The following is a 16,373-nucleotide window of genomic DNA, read 5'->3' as shown; positions in this document are numbered from 1 at the left end:
TCAAAGATTATGTTAAGAAGAAGATCTATTCTATAAAATTAAGTATTCGACGACTGTTTTTATGAGCTATCCTATATATTATCCGAACAAGATTCTTCTTTATTATGACCTCTTTGTGCCACGATGTATACATTAAAATACACCATCTGACTTATTTGTTATTTAATGCGCCCTGAAAGATTAAACATTATTTATAACATCACTGTTTTAATAATGATCAAAACTATTAATCATAGTAATTTGTGTTTCACCCTCGTTAATTATATTAATAAGCGACGATGTTTTTGATAATAATGAAATAAATATAATTAATGTAATAAAAGATAAATGATAATGGAATAAAAGATTTATTGTGAATGTATTTATACTAATGAAAATAAATAATGTTATATATATACGAGGGTTGATCAAAATGTGAAAGGCATAAGTAGTGTAAGAGCACTATTGTAAACGGACCAGTGGTTCTTGAAGATAAAAGCCAAACTCGTTTATGACTTTTATATTCAGTCCCATCGTCGGGCGACATTTTATATAACGAAATACTTTGGATAGAGTAATAATTACCTGTACCGTGGGCAGAAAGTGCTCATACATGTGCATTATACTTAATAGAATGTTAATTTCATATTAACAAAAGAAGAATGTTTTTCAAGATATGTAAAATTATTATTATGGGATAGTTGTTGCTATGTAAATGTTTATGGATACCTAGTCAGCAAGTTTGTGTGCTTGACAGTTTGAAGGAAAATATATTATAAAGTATATCAGCTAATAAACCATTTTAGCAACGTTCATCGACGTTATCATTCTAATAGAAAAGGTGAGAATAATGCTATATAATTATTAAAGATTAGTTTACATGCAACTAATACTACCACTCAATATTTGTATATCTTACTTAGACGGACCAGGTTGACGACTACCTTTTGGTAAGTTCGTCATACCATCTGTGCCTAGGTCTTCCTAATGGTCGTTTTCCGATTGCACTTCCAGTTAAAATTTTGAGGGCGTTCTTATTTTCTTTCATTCTGCCCACCTGAGCCTCCTACATTTGATTATCCTAACAATATTTGGTAAACTGTATAAATTATGTAGTTTCTCGTTCTGAAGTTTCCGCTATTCCGCATTCCCGTTTCTCTTGGGTCCGAATATTCGTCTCAGAATCTTGTTCTCAAACACCTTCAGCCTTCGTTCTTCCCTCAGAGTAAGCGACCATGTTTCGCAACCATACAGAACAACATACATGATTATAACTTTATATATTTTAAGCTTCAAATTCATCGACAGGATTCGCGACGATACAAGATTTTGACCTGAATAATAACAGGAATTCCCTGCTTTTAGTCGACATTTAATTTCTTCGTGAATATGTTTTTGGTCTATTAATATCGATCTTAGATATTTGAAAGTATATAATAATAATAATAATAATAATAATAATAATAATAATAATAATAATAATAATATGAAACAATGAAAACATGTAGATAACTAAATAAAACTGGGAAATGATAACTTTATGTCTTCACGTTGAAAGCTTATCGTAGGGGAAACCGGGGACAATTGTAACGCGGGTCAATTGTGACATTGTCCGTTACTTATAGAAGTGAGTTTCGAAATATCGTTTGTACATGTCATTGGAGTCACTCATGCAAGGTTTATGTGGAAAAAAAGAGCGTCGTTAGTAAAGTGTGGAAGACTGGCCAAGGAGAAACGTGATTTTGACAGAGGCAAGTACATTTTTAACTGACTTTTCTTTATTTTCTTTTGACAGATATGCGTTTACTGTAGACAAATACCCTGTTCGTGTGTAATCTATGTTCTTTCCTTGACAACGTGGATATTGTGTTTGATGCTTTGAGTCAATATAATTAAGAGAAATCATGATATTTATCACTGACCGTTGAACGGGTACAAATGTAACATGGCGATCGGGGACGATTGTAACACGTTACAATCGTCCCAGACAAAGTTGTACTGAACCATTATGAAAATAAACTAGATATGACCGAAGATAATACAATTGATGTAATTAATGAAACAATGTACGTATTAAGTATGCTTTTCCGGGTCTACAAGTACGTAGGGGGGAATCCGACCATCAAACAAAAAAAAAAAAAAAAATCATTGGCGTCCTTAGTGTATAATATATCATTATGTTTACTAAAGGGAAAGAAAAGACTTCCACCTCATATTTCATTATGGAACCTCCCCTAACTTCTTTATACACCCTCACAAACGTTTGTGGCTTTGCTGCGGATCACTGCTTTTCGATGTTATATCAGAATAGGGTAATGTTTCAATATGTTCCTTCGTTGTGATGTCTTTAAATAGCCTATAAGTTTTTAAAGACTCATTTGTCAAATAGGCTCCTTTCCGATTCATCGAAATAATCAACAATGCAACTTTTCACTCGTTTTACTTAATATTTTTCGCACAGTAGCGCATTCTCTGTTCGTGACGTTGTATGAGTGATGTGTATAGGGGTTACAAATGCAGTGTGGGTATTTGGACTTGAAACAATGGCATAACAATAGGGTAGGCAAGGTAGGCATTGCCTAGGGGCATAGTAGTTTGGGCATATTAGGAGGGATATGGAGGCACCACTACGGATTTTGCCTAAGGACGCCAAACGCCATGGTTACGTCACTAACTTGAATTTTTATGTTACGTCATATTTTAATCTTGGCTTGCTTGTCCATGTTTAAGTTAGGCCGAAGGAAAGTTATTTCGAGTTAATGTGGCAAGGTACCGATAACAAGTAACTCATAGTTCATGCAACTTGTTGACACGTGGATATTGTATATTTTTAAATAGGCCTACTTTCAAATTTGAAGGTGTAATGTATACTCTTAGTCAGTGTTCGAAATGGGAAAAAAAAAGCAGAGATGGTATGTTTTATTATGATTTTGACTCAACATACCGGCTATTTAAATATTGTGTTGATCACTGAAAAAACAGATGGTATGTTCTCATTACAGAAAAACCAGAGATGGTATGGCATACCACCGCATACCGTCTCATTTCGACCACTGCTCTTAGTTTGTTGTCCCCATCCGTTGTTAAACCTATCAGTATTATATTATTAGTTAGTATCAGTATTATTTAACCATATATATTGTATTGCTATTCAATACATATTGTACTTTTCATTGAAAGTATCATATTACAATTGTCCCAAAGCTCTGTTACAATTGACCCGGACACAGGGACGTTTGTAACAAGACAGATGCTGTCATAAAATGCTTTGTAACTTTCTATATTAGAAATTGTCATGTATGAAAAAAATTGAATGGAGCAACAAAACTTCACTTAAGATATGATATAATTTTCAGACTTATTGGAGCATAAACATGTGAGAAAAAAGTAAAATATAAAATTTGTTACAATTGCCCCCGGTCTCCCCTACTATAAATATATTCACACTTTCTATATACGTTACAAAATACACGTGTGTTTAATAACATGCAAATGTCCCAATTAACAGAATATTAATAAATTTAACATGGATATATATTGTTATTAATATATTTTTAGGAAGATGTTATTTTCACTTTTATCTAACACTTCATAGAATTTTTTTTCTCAGATAATGAAACGAAAGAGAAAAATAAAAACCAGATAATGTACGTATTATTAAAGGTAGCGGAAGTGAAATGTCTTCTCTCGCCTAGGGGCTGTATGGTGCCAACCACTACAGTCCTCGCAATGGCTTTCTCTTCATTGACAACTTATATTCTACTTATACAGGGTGTTTCAAAACAACACTAACAACGTTGGGAGGTGATTGACTCCTCACACCAAGATAAGACAGAAAGTATAGACCAACCTGGGTGCACAAATGCTTCCTTTCGGAGTTATAGGCTGCCGAAAACATGAAAAATTAAATTTTAAATATCCATACCTTCAAAACTATGGAACCTACCGTAGTCGGGTCAAGACTTCACTTAGGAACTACTATGTTTCCTATCCAAATATCCATGTTTCAGAATCCTGCGGTACTTCTGCAACAATTTTTTTTAAAGAACTAGTTGGTCAGTATTTCAAATTATACGCCCTTAGCCAAACTCCCTCTATAAAAACTGTTGTGGAAGTACCGCAGGATTTTGAAACATGGACTTTTGGATAGGGCACATACTAGTTTCTAAGTGAAGTCTTGATCCGACTACGGTAGGTCCCATAGTTTTGAACCTATGGGCCTTTTAATTTCAATTTTTCATGATTTCGGCAGCCCATAACTCCAAAAGGAAGCATTTGTGCACCAAAGTTGGTCTATAATTTTTGTCTTATCGTGGTGTCAGGAATCACCTCCCAAACGTTGTCGGTGTTGTTTTGAAACACCCTGTATATGGAAACTACAATGATAAAACATTTTATAGAAGCAAAAAATGGATTTCTATATTAGATGCTACGACATGCATTAATGTTTCCTGAGGCTGCAGTAACTCAGTGACAGAGCGTTCACCTCTAGTGCGTGGGGTCCCTGATTCGATCCCAGTCCGCACCAAGTGGATTTTGTGGTAGATAAACACCGTAGGTTTTCTAGGGGTTTTCCCATTTCCTTCTACTTTCTACATTCCACAATTTCATTCATTCTTATCATCATCATCTTCATTAGCATACACCGCATAAGCGTGGGACGTAAAACAAACATTTCACTTCATGCATATTTCTCTCTTCTTCATATAAAAGAAATCCAAACTGGCTTACTGTTCAATACGTAGGCTCAACTACTCAAGCTAGAGACTTGGAATTTTACCAGTATATAGGATTTGTGACGTAAGGCACCACTAAAGAAAGATTTTTCGACGTGGAAAAGAGAAAATGGTGGTTGCAGTTATTGTAACAAGATGTCAATTTCTCGGAGTCCGTTAATGGTAGTAATGAAATTTCGCATTTAGATTTTTCATTTAAAATAATTAAACATCTGCAGGTGAATTTTAAAATATTTGGCATAGAAAGGAACGAAGGACTAGACAACCTCACGGAGCGGCGCCATCTTGAATCGCTCGGCCCGGTAGAAGTATGCCGATAATCCACGAAACAGCCAAACGCGTGAAGGTATAAATGTTGTATTCATTAAACGATCATGTTTTCCCCCCCACGTGGTCAAAATATCGCCTTCCAACCCAATAACTTCTGCCTAAATGAGACTTTTTTTAGTTGTTGAGCTTAGCTTTCCTGTTCAACAATGAGGCTATATAAGACGTGGACCTACAGTAAGAAGGTGGAATCCCAACCACAATAAAGTGTTCAAATTTCAAGGATTTCCCACTGGGAATCGAACACAGGACTCTCTAGCAGCAAAGGCGAGCGCGCTAGCAGTGAAATCAGCGAAGAGTCTAGAATTCGCATTCTTTTTAATTAGTTTATTACGCTGCATCAAAAACTGAGAAGTTTGTGCTCTCATCGACAACTAAATCCGAAGCTAGGCACACCAACTACGCTGCTACGCGGAAGCAATTTAATAATAATAATAAACAAAACATTTTTATTATTATTTCTTACGTCTTTAAAACATTCCGTAGAAATCCATCAATACTTAATGTGTCTATAAAACCTTCGATCGTCTGCTGACTCAACAAGTTTTACCTGAAGTGATGACAACTTGTTTTTAACCTTGTTTCATAATATCACTCAATAACACTTATATACCATGTGTGTGTATTACAGAGGTGACTAAAATAGAAGAGAAAGAAAACGTTTTTAGATGCTTGGCTAAAATTTATTTGCAGAGAACAGCCATAAAGTGATAAGGTATCTCGGAAGAGAACATTTAAAGATAATAGCTTGTGACGTCATTTCAAGATGGCGTCGGACTCCATAAACTGTGTTTCTTTCAACAAGTTTGCATCGAAGTGAAAATACGCTGCATTGATTATATCATCTCGTTGTTTGTCATATCTTTTGCTACAAACAAGATCTTATCCAGATGATAGTAATAGAAATGTTGTGTAATGGAGTTAAACTTAGTATTCATAGTTTCAGAATAGTTTTTTTTCTTCTTTCTTTTTAACAGCATTTTGAAAACATCTTTCAGAAATTATCTTAGCAGAATGAAATAATCAAGCAATAAAGTTTCAGATTCGCAGCGTAGGACTTTTTGAAAATGCATATTGTTGCTAGAGACATATAGACCGGAGGATTCACTGGATGAGAAGGACCCCTTTCCCCTCTTCCAAATCTATTAACCCATTCCTTCGAATTGTACCATATTTACGAAGTGTGTTATGCTCTGCACCGCTCCATATTTTGGCATATCTGACTTTTTATTTATATTATTACACAGTTGCCTTCGTCGTCAACCGATTGGTAACTTCAGCCCACTGAATTATGTTTAGCCCTAAAATTACTGAGTCGCCACCACGTTTATGCAAAACGTGGAAAATCAGATTTAGATCCAGATTCTTGATTTCGGAAGTAAGTGAAACCATGAAGATTTATTTGCTCACATTGCACGGTGCGAGATAAAAAAGAAACCGTGACTCACTGAATGAATGTATGAAATCTCTTCAAGTAAATTTCGGATTTTCCATAACATAATTTAAATAGATACCAAATAATTTGAAGACAAACAAATAATAATACTGTTCTGAAGTAGCTTGTTTATAGAATATCTGCAAATTAACCAGTACACATAATAATTCAGAGGTTGACTCCACATTGATATAGTTGTACATAAATTAATGAAGTTACATGTGTATCAGATTGATATGCATGAGATTATATTTATCTTCATAAGGAACAGATTATAAATATGAGTTTAAGTAGTTAATATTGGGCATGACACTCATGACAACTTTCTTCATCATGACCACCTTAAAATGGGTTGGTTCCTGTCACTGAAGTTAATGAGCTATAGAATCTTCGCGTAAGCATTACCCATGGTCAGAGTTTATCTTATTACAACACTGAATTTATTCTTTATACAGTCAGCATTATTCAGAACTCATACATTCAACAAAGGCAAACATACATTAAATATAAATTCTACCATATACTAAACACATTATTTAACACTTCTGTAAATACCGGTACATTTATCTTCTTTAATATTCCTTTATAATTATATATCTTATCTCTTTAAATATAGCCTTTGTATATAGCATAATTGTTTTGGCATTGCTGTAACTATACGATGTCTAACTTCATGTTTCAATGACTAACTTTTTAAATAACTCTGGTTTTATCCCATGGCATAGACTACGTTTAATGCTGCGCTGATTCATATTACAGGTATCAGTTATATAATTATCTGGTCAGTGACATAGTGGACGTTATGATTACTATAAAATCATGCCAATGCAATAACTCATCTCAAATGCTATTTGTTCCCGAAGATATTCTAGTTTAAGCCAAATTACTAGAATTTTGATTAAATGTTTACTGATTACACAATGATTTTCATCAGAATATGTTTTAAGGTGAAGTGGCGGTATGGAAGAATAAGGGCCTAAGCCCCAGAAGAAAGTATTTAATTATTCATGTTTATTAATTTACTGCCACCGTTAGAAATATCCTCAGTACGTTCAAAACTTATATAAGTACGGATTAATATATAACTTTTACCAGATAACGATTCGCACACATTAATAAGTTCTAAAATTATTATTTTCATTAAATTCGCAGTTGAAAGAATTAACTGATTCACAATTACAATTCTTCTTTTTTATTAATATATCTTCTTCCTCTGATATTTAATAAATTAAATTTAGTTTTCAAAGATTCATTTCGGATACCGACCAAGAAGTAGGTTGACATATACCAAGACATATAACAAATAAAATCTACATAACAGACAAACACGAATAGAAACAAGAAAAGCAAAAGATACAAACAAGAATAATTGTGGGGCATAACAAGTGTTTTGCCTTTTCCGCTGATATAATAGCTAGTACGCACAAAATTTTGAACACTGAATTCAGGGGCACACCTACGGGAGGTCTATCGGGTCCGGACTCCCCCCTTTAAAAAAAACACACCCTAGCTCAACATTTTAACACTTTCTCAATAAAACTATAGTTGTTTAAAGTGGATCTCAGTAGATGTCCCGGCGTATAGACGGCCGAGTCAGCAAAAAATTATCTTGTTTTCCTAGAATTCTGTGTCATTTCCTGGAATTGGGAGGCAAGTTTCGACAAGCCTTTGGTTGCTATGTTCATAGCCTTTACGGGTAGTACAGAAGCGCGTGGGAAAATTTTGGTTTATCTGAACCCCTATGAGAACAGTTTGTTGTTGTTATGGTGATAGTCTTGGATGGTCATACTCTTGGAGGGATCATAGTCCTATCAGTTATCATGATCGAAGCTTCATGATTGATTGATTGATTTTTGCTTTTCGTTATGTATTGAATAGCTAGAGGCTCTTGGCCTTCATAGTCTTGGATGCTCATACTGATGGAGGGATCAGAGTCCTATTAGTTATCATGATCGAAGCTTCCCAATTGATTGATTGATTGATTTTTGTCTTTTCGTTATGAATTTGAACCCCCAAACCCCTCCACTCCCATTGCTTTTCGTTATGTATTGAATAGCTAGAGGCTCTTGTCCTTCATAGTCTTGGATGCTCATACTGTTGGGCGGATCAGAGTCCTATTAGTTATCATGATCGAAGCTTCCCAATGGATTGATTGATTGATTTTTGTCTTTTCGTTATGAATTTGAACCCCCAAACCCCTCCACTCCCTCCTGCGAAGAACGTAAGGGAACGTTGTTACTATGCTCATACTCTTGGACGGCGAAGCTTCCCAATTGATTGATTGATTGATTTTTGCTTTTCGTTATGTATTGAATAGCTAAATGCTCTTGGACGGATGAGAGTTCTATTAGTTATCATGATCGAAGCTTCCCAATTGATTGATTGATTTTTGTCTTTTCGTTATGAATTTGAACCCCCAAACCCCCTCCACTCTGTCCTGCGAAAAACATAAGGGAACGTTTTACTATGCTCATACTCTTGGACGACGAAGCTTCCCAATTGATTGATTGATTGATTTTTGCTTTTCGTTATGTATTGAATAGCTAAATGCTCTTGGACGGATGAGAGTTCTATTAGTTATCATGATCGAAGCTTCCCAATTGATTGATTGATTTTTGTCTTTTCGTTATGGATTTGAACCCCTCAAACCCCTCCACTCCACTCCCTCCTGCGAAGAACGTAAGCGAACGTTGTTACTATGCTCATACTCTTGGGGCGGCTACCGGATCTTGATGAGAGTCCTTTTAGTTATCACGTTCGAAGCTTCCCAATTGATTGAATATCAAGTTCGAAGCTTCCCAATTGATTGATTGATTTTCGTCTTTTCGTTATGTATTGAATAGCGAAGAGCATACTTAATATCTTAAAATATTCAATGCTTTCTCATCGAGAATCGAACCCGGACCAAAGTGGTATTAAAACATAAATAACAACCATAAAAATAAATTTAAAAAATACATCATTACATTATTATTATTATTATTTTGGGAGTGAAAGTGAAGCAGACAACTAACCTTGATTGTAGCTTCGTTAACTTATGAAATAAAGATTGTACATCGGAATCGAACGCGAGACCAGTACTTCACGATTTAGAGTTGAATTAATCCTCGCATGGAGTAATCCAACTTGAGGTGAGCACTCTATCACTGAACGTCAGTGCCTCGCATATAGATTAGATTTTATTTTTTAAAAAAAAACTTTTCGTCTTATTTTTTTTTCTAGTCGTCTTGTATTGGGTAGCTAGATTCCCCCTCCACCTTAACCCCACCAGACCCATCTTGTAATGCTAAGAATAGAAGTTCCCAGATTTTCTGCGAAGAAAAAAAGAATGCTTTATCATCGAGAATCGAACCCGGATCCCAAACGATCGTGGTCTTTCGTAAGTGTATGGTATATGAATAAACAAGATGATACACGTTTTCCTCATCGACATCCCTTCTTGCATCATGCATGTGTGCACAGATATTTGTATGCATAGTGTCATTAGTCTCTGTTGATCATCTGCTGAAATAACATGGCTGTGTAAATCATAAGTTACTTTATAATATTGACTTCCATAGATTTCCAACATAATTGAACATAGAAACGTAAGCAAGATTTCATTGAAGTAGACGATTAGAAAAATACGAATAGTGGAAGTTTAAGAATGGAACTGCGACCAAATTCTGTATCTGAAAGGATACCACTTCAACAAATGCCAGAATTACCATATAGTGGTGCACATAATTGTTTTGCCCCTCAATATAATCAGTATTGTACAAAGGAATTACGTTTAAGAACATTCGAACACTGGCCTATTTCATCAAAACAATGCCCGGATCAATTAAGTGATGCTGGATTTTTTTACACGAAGACAAGAGACCAAACTATATGCTTTTATTGTGCTGGTGGATTAAAAGATTGGACTGATAACGATGTTCCATGGATAGAACATGCGAAATGGTTTCCTAATTGTCCATTTCTTTACTTTAAGAAGGGATATGCTTTTATTAAACAAATACAGGAAAAGTGCCCTGATATACAAGTATTTCGTAGTGCTCCGAATGATGATATACATAAAAATGCCAGTAAAAGTTGCAATAAGGAACATAATTTTCAATATGGTACAATTTGAAGTGAAACTTGAATAAAGTTCCATTACATACTTTTTCTTTGTATATAACTGTAAAAAGTACATGTACATATTCTAAAGTTACCAAAACAATATGTATTTATACAAATAATTTACGTATGTGCTATTATGTATAACTTCCATATGCATTAGCATCGTATTTGGAAAAATGGAAATATATGTTTAATATATAAAGGAATGAAGATTAATTTATTTGGACGTAACATGCACGATCTTGAATTTACTGAACTGATATCATATTCGTAAGTGTATAGGACATATATAAACAAGACGAAACATGGTTGTTTCTCCTCCTTGTCATATTAAATGGTGCATAAGGTCTTAATTTAATGAAAGCCAAATTAATGTGTATTGTACTAAAAAGTGGAACATTTGAATAAGTGAATCGTGTTGCTAAAGACCTTGTATTTGGATTTAAGTGAAATTTTAACGGAATGGGAAAGAAAACTTGTACATTTGATTCCGCTTGTTTTCAGACTATAAACAAAAAACTCATAGATTCAATTATGACTGATTTATTGGATAGTGTACAAACACAGTCAAGTTTGACGGAAAACGAACTTTAAAGTTGATGGGTGTCAATGAAGTGGACTTCTGTTCATAAAGAAGCAGAAAATACTTTTCATTTATACTGAACAATGTAGTACTAATTCTAGTGAATTTAATAATAATAATAATAATAATATAGTGAAATTGAAATCTTTTATTATTTTCACATAAAATTTGTATTTTGTGATCGATCAATACGGTAGGATTTTTAAATTAGTATACTAATGTTGTTGTTATTCCGATACTTCTCTTTTAGGAGTTAAGAAACTTCATTTAGAATGAATGATCTGAAAAGAAACCGTACGGACGTCTTTTTTTCGATCACAGTACAACGTACGTTTACGGTGAAGAACGTTGTGTTTGTAGATTTTTGAATTTATCAGAAAGTCCATACGGTGTGAACCGCGATCGAATCAGGGACCCCCAAAAGAATGGATGTAAATCCTTTATCACTGAGCCATCATACTCGTCAAACCATAAAAAAACAGACACATATGTGAATGCCTGTTTTGCTAGTCTCTTTCTTTCTCTGTTTGCTAGTACACTGAACTCATCTTAAAATGGTTTAGTTTCAAGAGCAACAGATAAGATAACATTGTCAGATGTTTTGATGATTCGTAACAGACTGACCTTCAGCCCTGCTAAATGAATAATAAAAGGTACAGTACATTTAATTGTATGTTAAATCATATTATGTCTTAAAATGATATATATATATATATATATATATATATATATATATATATATATGTGTGTGTGTGTGTGTGTGTGTGTAGTATGTGCTTGGGTGAGCCCACCTGGAACATCGATTCACTTCACCTTTAAGTAATGATGATAGAATAAAAAATTGTGGAACGAGAGAAAAAAAGAAATGAAATCTATGAGTTAAGTCAACAAGTTTAATGGGAAATCTTTAAGTTTTACCCACTGGAATGAAAGATTAAACTATATTACTTATGCAATGATTGTTTGACATCCCATAAACATTTGTCCCTATACTTGTGAAATATAAATGTAGGTATATCTAAGTGTTTATCTTTCTCTCTGTCTATCTGTATGATGAGCATAATCGTGGTACGTTAAACTGAAATATTTTCTTACGTTTCGAACGTAAGAAATATGTGAAAGTTTGTGTGTGTGTGTGTGTGTGTGTGTGTGTGTGGCTCAGTGATAAAACAACGATGTATTCTTTCAGATGAATACTTAGTATAGTAGAGCATTGTTCCGCAACCCCCAATACATGCGGTCCCTAGTTCGATCTCTGATCAAGTAAGCTTATAATTTTTTATTACACCACACATCAAAGATGATCGCTGTACCATTGATTCACTAGGGTCCCCCACCTGTGATGAGAGAGAGAGAGAGAGAGGTCAAATCATAGTTTGACAAGAGAGCCAAAGAGAAAACTCATAGATACAATGTTGTCTAACACACAAAGTGAGTTTACGTTCCACGATTATGACTGTTAAACTAATGATTTTGAAAGACGGAACTTTATGATGTGAATGATGTAATAATAATCATAGCTTGTGTGTCTTAAATTTTTGATAATATGTCTACTTGTTTCTCCGTTTGTCTATGTATCTGTAGTACGTGGAGTCCAGACGAAGCGAAGATATGTGCGTTTTAGCAAATGAAAATAGTATAATCTGTGTGGATGGGACAAGTGAAAAGTGAGTTTTACGCCCTACGGTTACGTCTACTAGGCTGTCCAGATGAAGCGAAGATATGTGCGTTTTAGCAAATGAAAATAGTATAATCTGTGTGGGTGGGACAAGTGAAAAGTGAGTTTTACGTCCTACGGTTACGTCTACTAGGCTAATGAAGGAGAGGTGATAATGAAAAAATGCATGAAATGATGTAATGAAGAAAGTGGAAGGAAACTGGTGAACTCCGATGGGAAATCCACGCATATGATGTTTGTCCACCACAAAGTTCATAGGGCACGAACTGGGATCGAATCATGGACCCAAGCACTTGAGGTGAACGCTCTACCACTGAGCCCACCGTGCCCTCTGGAACGTAACAATGAAATGATAAGGACGGTTTTCCGGGGACAGTCAATAGCATCTTTTCGTTAAGTTGTAAAGGAAGCAAGGGATTTGTGGTCACTAAAATTAATGACAAGTATATAGAAAAAAGACATGTGATTTGAACACGGGACCTCATGCACCAGAGGTAAACACTCTACCACTGAGGCACTCAAGTTAATTTCATAATTTTCTAATGTTAATAAGAGTGAAATCTAACGTTAAATACACATACATAAGTCAACGAACTGAGAGAGTTTCTGTATCTGCAATGTCTACTTGCAAAGAGCAGAAAAATAAGATAACAGAACATGTTTTGTATTTCAATGTTGTTCTCCAGCTATCGCGTCAACATTATCTTAGGTCATGGTTTCAGACAACACGAAGCGAAGATATGTATGTGTGTGTGTTTTAGGTAATATTAAAACAGTGTTTGAGATCTAAAACTTGACAAAACTAGTGTTGCCTATTCATCTTGGATGTCGTTACTTATGTACACATGATGTTGATTGATTTTTGAGTTTGACGTTCCGTTCAGCAGCGAGGCTATATGCACCACAAAGTCCACACGGCGAAAGTTAGGATCGAACCAGGGACCCCAATCACAGAAGGTGAACGCTTTACCACTGAACCACAGCACCCCACGATTTCAACATGGGTACAAATCTTCAAGTTAAAACAAATGTCTATTCTCAAATAAGAGAACATTTCTCCATTTCTTTAAGTTGATCTAGGAAGATGAACTTTGTACAGTTTTCTCTATATTATAGTCTAAGCTGTATGTGATATTACTTTAAAAGGACGAAAGTAGTTAAAATATTCCCTATTATTATCAACAATTTCTTTTAAAATGCTCAGAACCCCGTCATAGAATTCGTATACTAGCTCTGTACACAGGCGTACATTAAGAAATTTTTTTGTTGGGAGAGGTCCAAGCTTTGGGCGACGAGGCTCAAACACTACAAGTATCTGTGTAGTATTGAACGCGTATTATTCTATACTCGAAAAGACAATAAGTACTATCTAAGTGTATATCTTTCTATCTGTCTATCTGTATGATGAGCATAATCGTGGTACGTTAAACTGAAATATTTTCTTACGTTTCGAACGTAAGAAATATGTGAAAGTTTGTGTGTGTGGTTCAGTGATAAAGCAACGACGTATTCTTTCAGATGAATACTTAGTATAGTAGAGCATTGTTCCGTAACCCCCAGTGCATGCGGTCCCTAGTTCGATCTCCGATCAAATAAGCTTATAATTTTTATTACTAATTGCCGCCCAGTGTGGTCGACTTCCGAACATAGTGTCCGTAAGTTTTCATGGTCTACTTATATATTTTTATTTTACTAAGTATTCATTCATTCATTCATTTGTCTTAATCATTCGTCTTCCTCAACATAATGAGCATAATTTATTACTAATTGTCGTGCACTGTAGCAAAGTGCATGCAGTCCCTAGTTTCATCTCCGAACATGATGTCCGTGAGTTTTCATGATCTACTCATACATTCTCATTCTACTAAGTTATAGCAAATTCCGAACTCGTTATCTTTCTTTTTTTAAAGTAATTAACTGAAGGTGTGATGATTGACAAAATGAGGCACGGATCGCCATTAAGTTCCAGCACTTGCTTTGCTTTGTACAGGATGCATATCAAGAAGCTTCAGCATATGAAAAACGAAGTACTGGTTGTAAATCCTTTACCACTGAGCCAGCACGCTCCTCAAACCCCCGGAGAAATAAAGATACCCCCACAAATATACCCTTTCTCGGTAAAAGGACATATGATTAAGACGAAAAAATATTAGTTGATAGAATGACAATGTGAATAAACGTTATATCACTGAGACATCATGCATCCTGAAATCCATTGAATTTATGAGTAGAAGAACAATACACGTACTAGAAAGAAAAGATACATGTTCTTCTAACCTGACATAATTGCTTTAGAAAAATAACAAAGTAGAAGTAAACAGGGGAACTAATACTCACAGTTTTTTTGTTTACCACAATTACCTATTAACATGAACTCGGATTGAGACAGGAACCACAAGCACCAGAAGTATTCACTTTACCCATGCCCTTATCCACAGGGATGACGAGCGCCCCTAAAATTATCACGGTAGGCTTGCAAATGAACTAAAATATGATTGAATTGGGTCTTTCCTAACTTCTACTGCCCATCTCCCTACATTTGGGACTGACTGTTGCCAATCTACCAATGGGACTCAACCATTGATCCATCATGGCCGTTAAAAAATTAAATTGTGATTACTCATCACTCTTTTACAAAAAGTTACGAATACCGTCAGCGAACTTTCCATTGTGATAATACCAAGGAGACAGGAGGCTAATGAGGTAATGCTTAAAATTACTAATATTTGGCGAACATGTGAGCCATGATTAGCAACCAAAAATTGGTATGTCCATGCTCCCTTTTAGAAAATTTTGTTCCAACTGGACCTGATTCAAAACGTTAGTGGTTACATTAGATAGTGTTTGCAAAGATGTGATGTGCACAAGAGTAACATGTAATCGTTTCTTAGAAAATTAATTACTTTTCAAAACGCAAGTCTAACATTAAAAATGAATCGAATGACTTCATTAAGATTGAAATCTAATGTACACGTTCACCATCATCATCTTTAAACATCGCAAGTTTACTTTAAAAAAAAAGAATGAACTACATACGTGTGAAGATAAATATTAAACCAAGACATTCATCAACAAAAATGAGAAGTGATAACGTGATGTTCTGACGTAATGCTGAACAGCAAAAGATAGCATATATCTAAAGAAACACTGACCTATCCTATATACAGAAGGAGTAGCAATGTAATATTCTGCGATATAATACATGATGCATTTTTATATAACTCTGCACATGTCGACATCAGGTCCACAATTTGAATTACTAGCGAAAAAAGATTGCAACACATAATGGCCAATAAGTTTTGATCTATATTTGTTGGAGAAACAGTAGATCATTATTACGTATAGTCATATAATCTTCCTGTACACACGAAAAAGAAAGTATTCTTCAGTTGACAAATTTTCTTTTTCGCATTAATTCGTGAACAAATGAATTAATCTGTTTTCACGTTATCTTTGGAATAGTTATAATTTGATAACTTGTCAAGTCGGTACTGTAATAGGAAAAGAAATTTTCTCAACTGTTTGTATGGG

The 16,373-nt window shown here is 34.8% G+C and overlaps 2 protein-coding genes across 3 annotated transcripts in view; one reads left to right on the top strand and one right to left on the bottom strand.

Annotated features, from left to right (window-relative positions):
- LOC145672941 (very long chain fatty acid elongase 4-like) overlaps window positions 1–16,373 on the top strand; it is a 511,227-nt gene that overhangs the window by 171,300 nt on the left and 323,554 nt on the right. The gene's annotated exons all lie outside the window — the stretch shown is intronic.
- LOC145672942 (very long chain fatty acid elongase AAEL008004) overlaps window positions 1–16,373 on the bottom strand; it is a 576,849-nt gene that overhangs the window by 329,697 nt on the left and 230,779 nt on the right. The gene's annotated exons all lie outside the window — the stretch shown is intronic.

This window comes from Thermobia domestica, chromosome 16, assembly GCF_964235325.1.
Source record: "Thermobia domestica chromosome 16, izTheDome1.hap1.1, whole genome shotgun sequence".
Lineage (NCBI taxonomy): Eukaryota > Metazoa > Arthropoda > Insecta > Zygentoma > Lepismatidae > Thermobia > Thermobia domestica.
Note: the sequence above shows the minus strand (reverse complement) of the source record. Positions and strands in the feature narration are given on the sequence as shown.